This window comes from Alligator sinensis, unplaced genomic scaffold (assembly GCF_000455745.1).
Source record: "Alligator sinensis unplaced genomic scaffold, ASM45574v1 scaffold738_1, whole genome shotgun sequence".
In the NCBI taxonomy this organism is placed as follows: domain Eukaryota; kingdom Metazoa; phylum Chordata; order Crocodylia; family Alligatoridae; genus Alligator; species Alligator sinensis.
The window spans coordinates 270,990-282,866 of NW_005842382.1; the positions used below are offsets into that span (position 1 = coordinate 270,990).

At 39.1% G+C, this 11,877-nt stretch overlaps 1 protein-coding gene across 5 annotated transcripts in view; it reads right to left on the reverse strand.

Annotated features, from left to right (window-relative positions):
- CSRNP3 (cysteine and serine rich nuclear protein 3) overlaps window positions 1-11,877 on the reverse strand; it is a 74,266-nt gene that overhangs the window by 36,401 nt on the left and 25,988 nt on the right. The window lies entirely within an intron of this gene.

Consider the following 11,877-nt stretch of genomic DNA (forward strand, 5'->3'; position numbering starts at 1 on the left):
ATACTCTGATTAATTAAAAGATGGGTTAATGTAACCAGTTTATTCAATTTATTTTTCTCACCCTGCCTCTGCAAACATATAATTATGATAATTTTATATCTGCTTTAAAAATGAGAAGTAAAGGTTAATTTTAAGTCATCCAGGGAAAAATCATTTTGGCAATCATAAGTGATAAAAGCAGCTTGTAGCTGTTGGATGTTTGGAAACTTTGTACTAACTGGTCTTTTAAAAAGTTACTCAAAGTTATCTATACCACACTCCATCAACATATTTCATAGTTGGATTTCAGTCTTTTCCCACTAATAGTAAATTCTGACACAAAAAAATCCTCCCACTTAACCCCCCCCCCCCCCCCCCCCACCCACACTAAGATTAACCTCAAATAAAGAACCTGATGCAGAACAGTGAATGAGATCAAAACACTAGCTCCAATTTTAGGCTAATTCAGGTTGAAGATCAGACCCATGGCTTCAGTCAGCCTTTATAACATGCCTGACCTAAAACTTAAGAAACTGGGGAATTTTATCCAGCACTAAACTTCATAGGTTAGATCCAGGACAGAGCAACTAATACAATACTTATCTGTATCAGGCACATTTAGATCTCCTTCCTTTGCCATGTGAATAAACTGTAACAGTGAAAGTCCTCCAAAGTCCTCTAAAAGAGTAACAGAATATCAGGGTCTTTCATTAAATCACACTATCTACCACAGTGGCCCTCAATGAACAAATACCCAGACTTGTCTACTTTGGACAGCTTGAGTTTTGTAGACTGCCTTACAGCAATGACTGGAGTGATGCCAGTATAAAAATGGTCTAAGCACTTGTGTAAATTTAGAATCTTCCCAAAAATAGAATATGAAACTCGACATCCAGGAAGGGAACTCTTACTTCAGTTAAAAATAACATCTATTAAAGGAATGTAAAGCAGTCTTCCTAGTTTTACAAGATCCTAACATGAATAACATTTTAAGCATTTTCAAACACTTTTTATTGAGAAAAGGAGGAGCTCTTTGATTACTAAACATAAATAATCTCAGTTCTGGCTGAAATCCAAAGCATAAGCACTTTCCTCTGCTGTCTCAGCTATTCTCCTGATGTCAAAGACACATTAAAATAAATGTGAACCATATGGCTCCCCAGCAGAATACCAGCACTCTTTACATCCATGAGGGCAATGCAATTCATTACCACCATCACAGAAATATTTTAGGGACATGAAAATCTCAAGGCTAGATAAAGCAGCATGAGGCAGCCCATTTGATTAAAATTCTAGCAAAGAGACAGGAGTAGACATTGCTATTCTTAAACTCCACTAACCTATTTTCCTGCTTTTTACATATTCTCAGTGGCATACGAACCACTACGGTAAGAAGGATTAACACCATCTTCCACCTGCTCCATGACTTTCCCACACAGCATTTCATCAAGTCTAACAATATAGAACTGTCAAGCCTAATATATCATGATAATCCAGGTCAGAACATCACTTCAAAAAAATAAAAAGAGCGAGGCTGCTTAGCAAGCATCCTAGAAAGCAAAAACTGGGTAAGAGTTCATGCACTTGAATTTGCCATCAAACAAAATAAAATATGTTGTACTGCTGCTTTTTGTATGCTTCATTTACAAGTCTCAGGCCTATTACAAGATTAATTACTACTCTTATGTCCTTGGGTTTGGAAATCCAAGTTTGGAGGCAATATTGTGATACAGGGCAACCTCTCCCCTCAAACACATTTTTAGGTAGGCGGGAGATAGTATTTTCTGAGAAGAGACTTGGATGTACAAGTCCTTACTTGCTGTTGCTGGGGATATGGAATGGTGCATTAACCCATAATAGAAAGAAATGAGATTTGTACTCAAAACCCTGGGAAGCCTACATCCTATGCTGCATAGTTGCAAAGGATGTAAAAAGAGGGGAAACTGAGAAGTGAAAACTAGAATGCAGCTCTAATAGTTTGGCACTGCTTTCCTTCTAATCTCTTAAAGGCAGTGGTCATCACCATGCAAAAGAGTTCTCTCACACTTCCTGACTACCTTCTTCTGTCAGTCTGTATCAGACTGTCCAAGTAGGGGTGAGTTCATTGAGGCAACAGATGGAAATATATTTGCCTAAAGCTGAAGGACTAGAGAAGTTAAATTTGAAAGGTTCCACTGAACATACAGTCTATCCACTTACATGAAGAAGGAAAGAGCTTGCACTTAAGCAATTTGACTCAATCTCTACTGCAAGAACCATTTAGATACTGGGTCAGTTCATATACTTTGCCTATTTGATGATATGTTGCACTTTTTTCAGGTAATTTTTTTTTTACTGTTTAAAAAAACACCTCCTTCCAATCTGTTCCAGTTCTGTCTCAGGGAACAAGAAAATTGGTCCATGAGAATTTAAAAAAATAATAATAATTAGAGAATGTTGGGTTAATTAAAAGAGGGGAACAAGTTCATAGGTGGGACTGTGATCTCTAGGGTTCTGAGCCATGATGTTTTCAGCTTAAAAAGTTGATGACAACTTAAAATTTTCCATAGAACACAAATGGTTCTCATGCAGAATTCTGTGTAGATAAGGACCCAATCTTTTGCCAAAATTGCTTTGTTATATTTTTTTCAGTCAAACTTAGTTTACAACCTGTAGCATATATATATATATATATATATATATATGTGTGTGGGGTGGGGGGGGGTATTTTTGAGCAGGTGGGGAACTGAACTGTATTAGAGGGAAATAAGGGAATGTAAAGAGCTTCAGGACTGGGTAGGGGATGAGATAAGTGGGCAGGGATGAGCATGTGGGAAGAACAAACTAAATTATTGAGTTTCTGGTGATGTGTGTGTTGTGTAGTAGGAAACAGTTGGGATAAGACAACTGAAGAAATCACTGGAGTCTAAGTAGTCAGGTCTTCTTTTACTTAATTACTGTAAAACATCCTATTTTTTCTACTCTGAAAGGGCAAAGATGTGAGAGAGGAAAAGGGTACCATTTTCTTCACCAACTGCTCTACCCCGGAAACACATTTCTGTGATATTCCCAACACTGTGTTCCAATTTTTCCACTAAGAAAATATATTCAGCATGCAAAGATAGGTGGGAACAGTCTGTTCCGTTTACTTCACATGAGCTGCCATTGTTTAAATGTTGTTATTTTCCCTGGCCATAGTTTCCTACTGGTTAAGAAAAGGTTAATACCATGTATTGCTTGCATTAACTTGGAGATAAGGTTTAGAAATTTCTTTTAGTTGTCACACGTTGTCATCAATTAGTGAGAAAAAAAATCTATGACATTGACAGTGTCTTACTTAGGAAAACCATTAAAAATGTACCAAGTTGAATGTTTCATTTTATTTCTTATAAAGATGCTAATGGCCACTATAGGCCTTGTAAATTTCTGTTCACCTTTGCAGTTATTGTTCTACTTAGGACACTAATGAAAACTCTGCAGTTCTTCCTTGATGCATACTGAAAAACACCCCCACCAAACAAGTGTAGGGCTATATTCAATATTTCAACTAACACTTGGGTCAGATTTCAAAAGATTCAGACCCCAGCAGCAAGGGAGATCTTAATGTTATCGAAGGAATATTACACTAAAAAATTACTTTATTAAGCCACTTCATTGGAACTGTGACGATTTTTGTCATCACCCTTTCATTCTTGTTGAACCTTTATATGAATTCCAGAATGACTTATTCTTCTCAATAGTCTTCTCTCTCATTCTTTTCACTTTAACTTAGTCCTATTTTGCAGCATCTATCTTTTCCACTTGAAAGAATCTCAAAGTCAATGAAACTTGAAAGCAATAGCTCTGACCAACAAAGGGTATTCTCATGTGGCTTTAGTCCTGCAGCAGAATGATCAGGATTGTCTACGTTTCATTTCCTATAGTACAATAATCAGTCTTCTCCCCTAGATTATGGGTAACTTCAGTAAATACTTATTTTTATACAAACATGGACTTGATTCATTTAGCCATGCATTAATATCTATGTATGGACTTGATTCATTTAGCCATGCATTAATATCTATTTTCAACCATATCTATGTATTTGTTACAACACTGTCACCAAAAGCTATTTAAAACAGTAATGAAAATCCTCTCCGATTTCTGCCAAAACTGTCTTGTAATTTCATAAGGCTATAAAATTCACTAGTTTATATGGATGGAACTTTTGAAGGCATTAAGCAAAGTTAGGCAAACAAATCTTTTGGCAGGGGAAGGAAAAAAATAAATCAATGAGAACCGGGTGCTTAACTTCCTTTTATGTCTTTGAAAGAGACTCCTAAATTATTTAGTACACATGATAAAAGAAAGCAGTTAGAATTCCATTGTGGCATGTCCTGCCCGATCTTATCCTATAAGTATTTAAGATTAAAACACCATGCTACTTCAATTCACTGAGTTTTCTGCAGAAATTCTCTAGAAATTTACTCTAGTTACTAAGAAACTTTAAAAACAATATTGTTAATCTCTCTTTTTCAGTGAAGCTAGAGGTTGGAGATAAAATGCACTTCTATTCAATATATTGGGATTTTACAACATACTACTACATTTTACTCCAATGCTTATAACAAAAGCATTAAACATGCTGACTCTAAGAAGTTAACAATTAATTTCCAAATACGGTTGCAAGTAATGAAAATAAATGCAAGGCACCATAAAAAAAAACTGCATATTTTTTCAGCTGTTTCTTTTAAGTATTTTCAAGCCCATAATGAACCATTATCAGGTGAAAGTAATTTAAATTGGTATTGTTAAATAATAATTAAATAACTAAATAACACAAACAGCAGGATCAGGTAATAACTGGGGCTATTGACCCTTATGCCAAAGGAAGCTTGCTTCCTTTACACAAATGTAGTATGATAGGATCTAGATTCTCCTGATTCAGAGCATTTGAGAATGCACTCCAATATTCCAACCTATCATAAAAGTAACCCATGATCAGCTCAGTGTGGTGGCGTGGGATTCTATAACATTCAAAACAGGTTTTCTAGGTAGGTATGAATTTTGTCACTTAGGTGAAATTTATCACTCTGGTGACAGAGAAATGTGCTGTGGAGGGTATAGTATTAATACCTATAGAGCCAAATTCTAGGGCCAAACTGTAAAGCTAGTGAGAAAGTTCAGAAAAAGTTCAAAATTTCCAAGCAAAATGGCAGAAGGGGTTGGGAATGTGTGTGTGTGCGTGTAAGTTTTCACTACGTATTTTTGACCGCCTTTGAAACTGGTCCAAATATTTTTAAATTATGTTTCAATTAAAGACAGGAATTATTTTCTCAGTGCTACACAGGAATAGAGAGGGCTGCTTTTGCCAGATGGGTGCAGAAAGATGCACAATTTTTGGGAACAAGGGTCAAATTTCTCAGATCCCAATCTCGCAACTACATCAGCTGCAGTGTGAAACTTTATGGCTAGGTACAGACATTCAAAAAGCCTGAGGCAGAATTGATCCAAGTTGCATGGTTTTTGCTATAGTTGTTATAGTTTAGATCAGTAGCAAACAGAGCACACATTCACCACGTAGTGGGGGGGAGGGGGGAAGGGCAAATCTTAGACTGGGTTTCTGCCATTTTTAAGCCAGTCCATGTGTGTCAAACTTCTTTCCTGTTACGTGATGCACTAATGCCCAGTAGAATTAGTCTACTGTGCTTTTAGCATCTTGTGTAGATGCACCCAAGGAGTTTTCAAAATCCAGTGGAAGAAAAAGAAAGGAAAAAGTGTAAAATTAGAAAATAAAAAGGTTAGAAAGAGAGGAAGCTTTTTTAGGGGCAGAAAAGCACCATTGTAGCTGACTGACTCAATGGCATGCTCTGGCTGCTGCAATGCATTTTCTGAGCCAGATTGACATCACAAAATGAACTGGTGCATTAACCTATTATTTCTTTAGGCAGATGAATGATTTAAGAAAGCGAGGAAAATACGTTTTTTAAGTACATTTTTAAGAGGCTTCACTAAGGTACAATGTATGCTTGGAGATAGCTACCAACTAAACATCATATAGTAGAGGGTTATGATGTATCAGCTGTGTGTGTACAACAGCTACATTTGTGGAGAGTCAAGTGAAATAACACAGACTGGCTGAGCATCTAAAGACCCCAGCTTATACAGTGCTAGATTTTACTCTACTATCTTAGCATACAAATGTCTTTGAAATGTAATAGCCACATGCACTTGAGTGCCTGGGGTTTGTAACAATTCCTGAGGGGAAAAGGTCTCCCTGCTGTCTGAATTAATAACTAGATGAGTCTCCCATTCAAAGTGCTTTCTAAAGCAGGAGAGGCTTCTTGGTGTTAGGCAATCTTACTGGCTCTGTGCCAACTCCTTCTGCCGCTTCACCAAGGTTATTGCCTTATAGACTGGCTGTATGATGTGCATTAATGATGACATTTTACTGAGCAGCAAATTTAAAACATGGAAATTAATATCTTTTATAAAATTTATGTGCAATTATATACCTATGATTACAGAAAATATGACTTCTATGCTCCTACAAAAAATAAAGGGCCACATATTACAATGGAAACAGGATGCTTTTTTCATCACTATCTGAAGCTCACAGTATAGTGCTCTTAAATACAATTATTATTTAAAATGTTTGTAGATCATTACAAATGTAAACATTTTAAAACACGCAAAACGCTAAATTTCCTCTGCCCTGGAGAACTTACAATCTCACTATCATATCTGAAGGTGATCAGCTGACCGCAAATGGAAATTTACTGAGTGTAGGGGGTCAAAGTAGGAATCTCAAGGCCAGAAGCAGCTGGCTTGAATGAAAAATTAATCTTGTTCTATGTGCATAAAACCTGTTTCATTAATTCCCCCAATTAACATTTTCTTTCCTGCATCATAGTGCAAATATATTCTCTCCCAGAACTGTGGAAATGACAAAACATAGGTAATTTTGCATTAGAACACAAATTTTTAGAAAAGAATGTCTTGGATTTTTCTACAACCAGACATTTAAGTGATATATTTAAATTAATCAAATGTGGTTAGCCACAGGACAGCTACCTAGGAGTGCAAGACACTTTTATAGAGTACAGGGACCCCTGGCACAGCTTTACGAGCACTCATGGTGCTCTGGCAAGGTGGTGGAGGACTGGAAAAGGGCCAATGTGGTCCCCATTTTCAAAAAAGGGAGGAAGGAGGACCCACGAAACTACAGGCCTGTTAGTCTTACCTTGGTCCTGGGGAAGCTCTTTGAGAAAATTATGCAGGAGCACATCTGCGAGGGACCAGCAGGGTAGATCATGCTTAGGGGCAACCGACATGGGTTCATTCAAGGCAGGTCCTGTCAGACCAATCTGGTGGCTGTCTACGACCAGGTCACAAAATCCTTGGATGCAGGTGTCGTGATGGACGTAGTCTTTCTGGACTTTAGGAAGGCCTTTGACACTGTCTCTCACCCCATTCTCGTTAAAAAATTAGGCGACACTCGTTTTGATGCCTACACAGTCAGATGGGTTGCAAATTGGCTGGAGGACCGCACCCAGAGAGTGGTGGTGGATGGGTCTTTTTTACCTGGAGGGATGTGGGCAGTGGGGTCCCTCAGGGCTCGGTCCTTGGGCCCGCACTGTTCAACATCTTCATCAGCGACTTGGACGAGGGGGTGAAAAGCACCTTGTTCAAATTTGCGGATGACACTAAGATGTGGGGAGAAGTGGGCACACTGGAAGAGAGGGCAGGCTACAACTAGATCTAGACAGGTTACAGGGGTAGGCGGATGAGAACAGGATGGGATTCAATACTGACAAGTGCAGAGTACTGCACCTGGGGAGGAAGAACCAGCAGCAGACCTACAGGCTGGGGAACTCCCTTCTCATCAGTGCAGAGGCAGAAAAGGATCTTGGAGTCATTATTGATGCCAAAATGAACATGGGCCCAACAGTGTGGGGACGCGGTCAGGAAGGCCAATCACACCTTGTTATGCATCCACAGATGCATCTCAAGCAGGTCCAAGGAGGTGATCCTCCCCCTCTATGCGACACTGGTCAGGCCTCAGTTGGAGTACTGCATCCAGTCCTCGGTGCCACACTTCAGGAGGGATGTAGGCAATACGGAGAGGGTCCAGAAGAGGGCCACTAGTATGATCAGGGGGCAGCAGGGCAGGCCCTACAAAGGGAGGCTACAGGACCTGAACCTGTTCAGCCTCCACAAGAGAAGGCTGAGAGGGGATCTGGTGGCCGTCTATAAACTGGCCAAGGGGGGCCAACAGGCTATGGGAGAGTCCCTGTTCCCCCGAGCACTACTGGGAGTAACGAGGAATAATGGCCATAAGTTGACTGAGAGTAGATTCAGGCTAGATAGCAGGAGGCACTACGTCACAGTCAGGGCGGCTAGGATCTGGAACCAACTTCCAAGGGAAGTGGTGCTCGCTCTTACCCTGGGGGTCTTCGAAAGGAGGCGAGATAGACACCTTGCCGGGGTCGTTTGACCCCAGCATTCTTTCCTGCCCATGGCAGGGGGTCGGACTTGATGATCTGCTCAGGTCCCTTCCGACCCTACAAACTATGAAACTATGAAAGTTAGCAAAATATACCTTTATATTGATTCTAGAGTGGTAGAAAAAAAAATTAATGGATTGTTTCTTAAAATGCGATTAATTCTTCCCTCATATACGAGTTTACATTTGCCTATAAACTTTGAGAGAGGCTCATTTCTCCAGCACAGGTCAGTATTAGATGTAGAAGAAATATCTAAAGCTGGCAAAGAAACCTAGGAGCCTAAATTTCCAATACTGCCTTTAAAGCACACTACAATTGATAGAGGTCGACTGACTGGAAAGATGAAAATTGATCCAGCCCAGTACTATGTGAGAAAAAAATTAGACTTCTGAGTAACTTCATCTTTGCAGCTTATAAATGTGGTTTTCTAACTAGTCTCAATAAGATTTAAATTCTTATGTTTTAACAATAAAGCTAAGAAATAAAGATGAGGACTGCAATGGAGTCCAAATGTGAGATGCAAGAAGCTAATCAGATACAAGGTCATTCTTCCATTCGATATTTTCTGTGACACAGATCAATACCTCTTTATATTCCTGCCAGCAGCAAATGTGTTGCCTTTCCTATCAGACTATGGTACATATAGCTGTACAGGTACAATGTACATAGTAAAATATTAATTTTACTGACTTCTACATATTTAACAGGTACCCCTTTCAGATGGGACTATAACCCCCAACAACCATTTCCTTTTTCAGTCTCCAAGATGTGTTTATTGTCCCATAATACTAATTCAAATCACTAGTTAAATCCCTATTTTTTCAAGCCAGCTTTATACCATATTGTAAATATATTATTATATTTTAAAGAAAATTTGACCTTTACATCTATATTAAGGGTGTTGTTCGCAAAAGTAAAAATAAAAACATGCACATTCAACTTTTCCTATTTCAGCACTGCCAGGTGATACATAGAATCATTGTTCTGAGATAATTAGATTATTAGGACAATACTCTGAGAAAGCAGTAGTTCTCTGTGTCTTTATTCAAATATACTGTTCTTCAAGCAAAGGAAACAAAACGTCATTTAGAATGGTATTTCAAATGCAATCAAGATATGCACTGATTTTAAAACTTCCAATTTTTTATTTGTAAATCTGACAATTTCATATAATTAAAAGAAGTATTCAAGACTGGCTTTCTTGTAAAATTATGCATTCAGACACAAATTGCTATTTTCTATTTTGATGACAGTGAACATCTAATGTAAACAGTCTGCGATGAATCACATGTGCATTAAAGCAGTTGTAGGGATGACAAAAAGCCAGCTAACAGGTATATTATTAAGATAGTTCATATTGCTAGTTACCATATCACTTCAGTATTTCCCAATGGAATTATGAAATAGTATTGTGAAATATTACCTTATGTCACAGTACCAACTGTATGACAGCTTATTAATAATGTACCCAGACCCAAATATAGTACATAAATGTACTGTATGGGTGCATCTACACATGTCACTATGGGAACGTTGTTACTGCGTCGTGATTGAGTACTTCCTTTTGGAAGTACTAATTTATGGCGCAGTAACAGTCCGTACTGCACCCTACGCATGGCATGCAGTTATTTTTAGCAGCTACTTTGCCATAGCAGTGTGCTATACCAGGAGAGCACATCGCTATACCGAAGTAGCTGCTGGTCATGTGTAGACACCCATGGATGCTACATTGCTTTAGCACGTTGCTACAGCCAGCGGCAATGCGTAGGGGGTGTATATGCACCCCCTGAGAGTGCTGGTGCACCCCCCAACAGGCCATGCGCCCCACTTAGGAGATGGCGAGGGGGCAGAGGCGGGAGCACTGGCCAGGGAGTGGGAGTGCCAGATGAAGTGCTGCAGCCACTTCTGGGAGCGCCGTGGCTGTTTCCCAGTCGTTGCAATTGGCCGTGGGGGGACCTGATGAATTCTGACAGTTTAAAGATTTATATGAGGAGGAAAGTAAATTCAAGCTGCACTAGTCAAAGGAACTTCATGTTACTTTTCCTATGAAAATGATAGAGACAATATAAAGAAGAGGAGAGACCAAACATGCTAAAATAGTGCACACATTGTCTTACAATTGAACTGCACTATTATCAGGAATCCCAATTTTTTTCATAGGGGAGGAGCATGGTATTTAAAGCAATTTTCAGTATTCCCTTTGAGATACAGACTACCTTATTAGTAGGACATCTGCCCACTTGAGAAACCCATTTTGTCCATGTGCCCAAGTACTTCTTTTTCATGAAGGATTCAGATAGTAAGATACTTATTACATGACTTAAAAAATATGACTAGCTGTAGATGTCAATAAAATATCTTCTCATTACAAAACAATGATTTACCAAAATTGAAATTGTTTGTTGGTTGGTACTGGAGAATTTCCAATTGACACTGTTGAAGCAGCCCAATTCTATTTGCTCTAACTGAACACTTTCTGTTACTTAGTTCAAAATGACTTTACATTTTGAAAAGTTAATAAGAATATAAAGCCTGAAATCATCATAAATCAATTATTAACATGAACATTTTGTTTGACACAATCCACAATGAATTGCAGATATGTAGTTTGCAAAACACCTCCAGATTTTTATTTATCCCTATTTAGGATCTCTCCCTGCAACAATTCTAACATTAATTGTAACAAAAAAATCTCATAAGATAGAAAAAAAACTGTTTCCCAGTTATATCTCTGGGGAAATCTCAGGGTCTTAGTGGCATCCTGGAACTACTGAAACATTTGGTATGATTTTCAAGTATGGTGACTTGCAAGCAAGATTATCCCTGGAAAAGGAAAAGAAAAAATCCTGTTATCTACAAGAGGCAGAGGCTGGAAAGTGAGCACCTGTGATTCATAGATGTAACCAAAAGCAGAATTGGGCCCGTAGATTTATTGGTTGCCTGATTCTAAGGACTTGTCTATAAACAAATTTGCACCAAAAATCCCATGCTGCATGAGTTGGATCCAATGAGAATATTAAAACTGAAACATAAATCTGGATTTTTAATACAGACATGGACTTACAAAACAGTAAAAATAAAATATATTATAGCTAATCCCCATGAAGGCAGAAATAGGATCATCAGTGCTGAAGTGAGTATTGGGTATATCAGAAATAGGGGATGCATGGTCATGCCCAAAGGTGATAATGGGTATTACCATATTTTCGCGCATATATCCCGCGGGGTATACGCGATTTTACAAAAAAAATGGATGGGTGAAGGCTATACGGGGGTACGGACTATCAGAGGATGTTTTTTCCCTGCAGGGGGCCGGGGCTGGGGCCGGGGCGGGCTGCGCCGCCTCCCCGCTGGGCCCAGGCAGGCTGGGCTGCACCACTGCAGGGGGCCAGGGCCAGGGTGGCCCGGGCTGCGCCACGCCATCTCCCCGCCG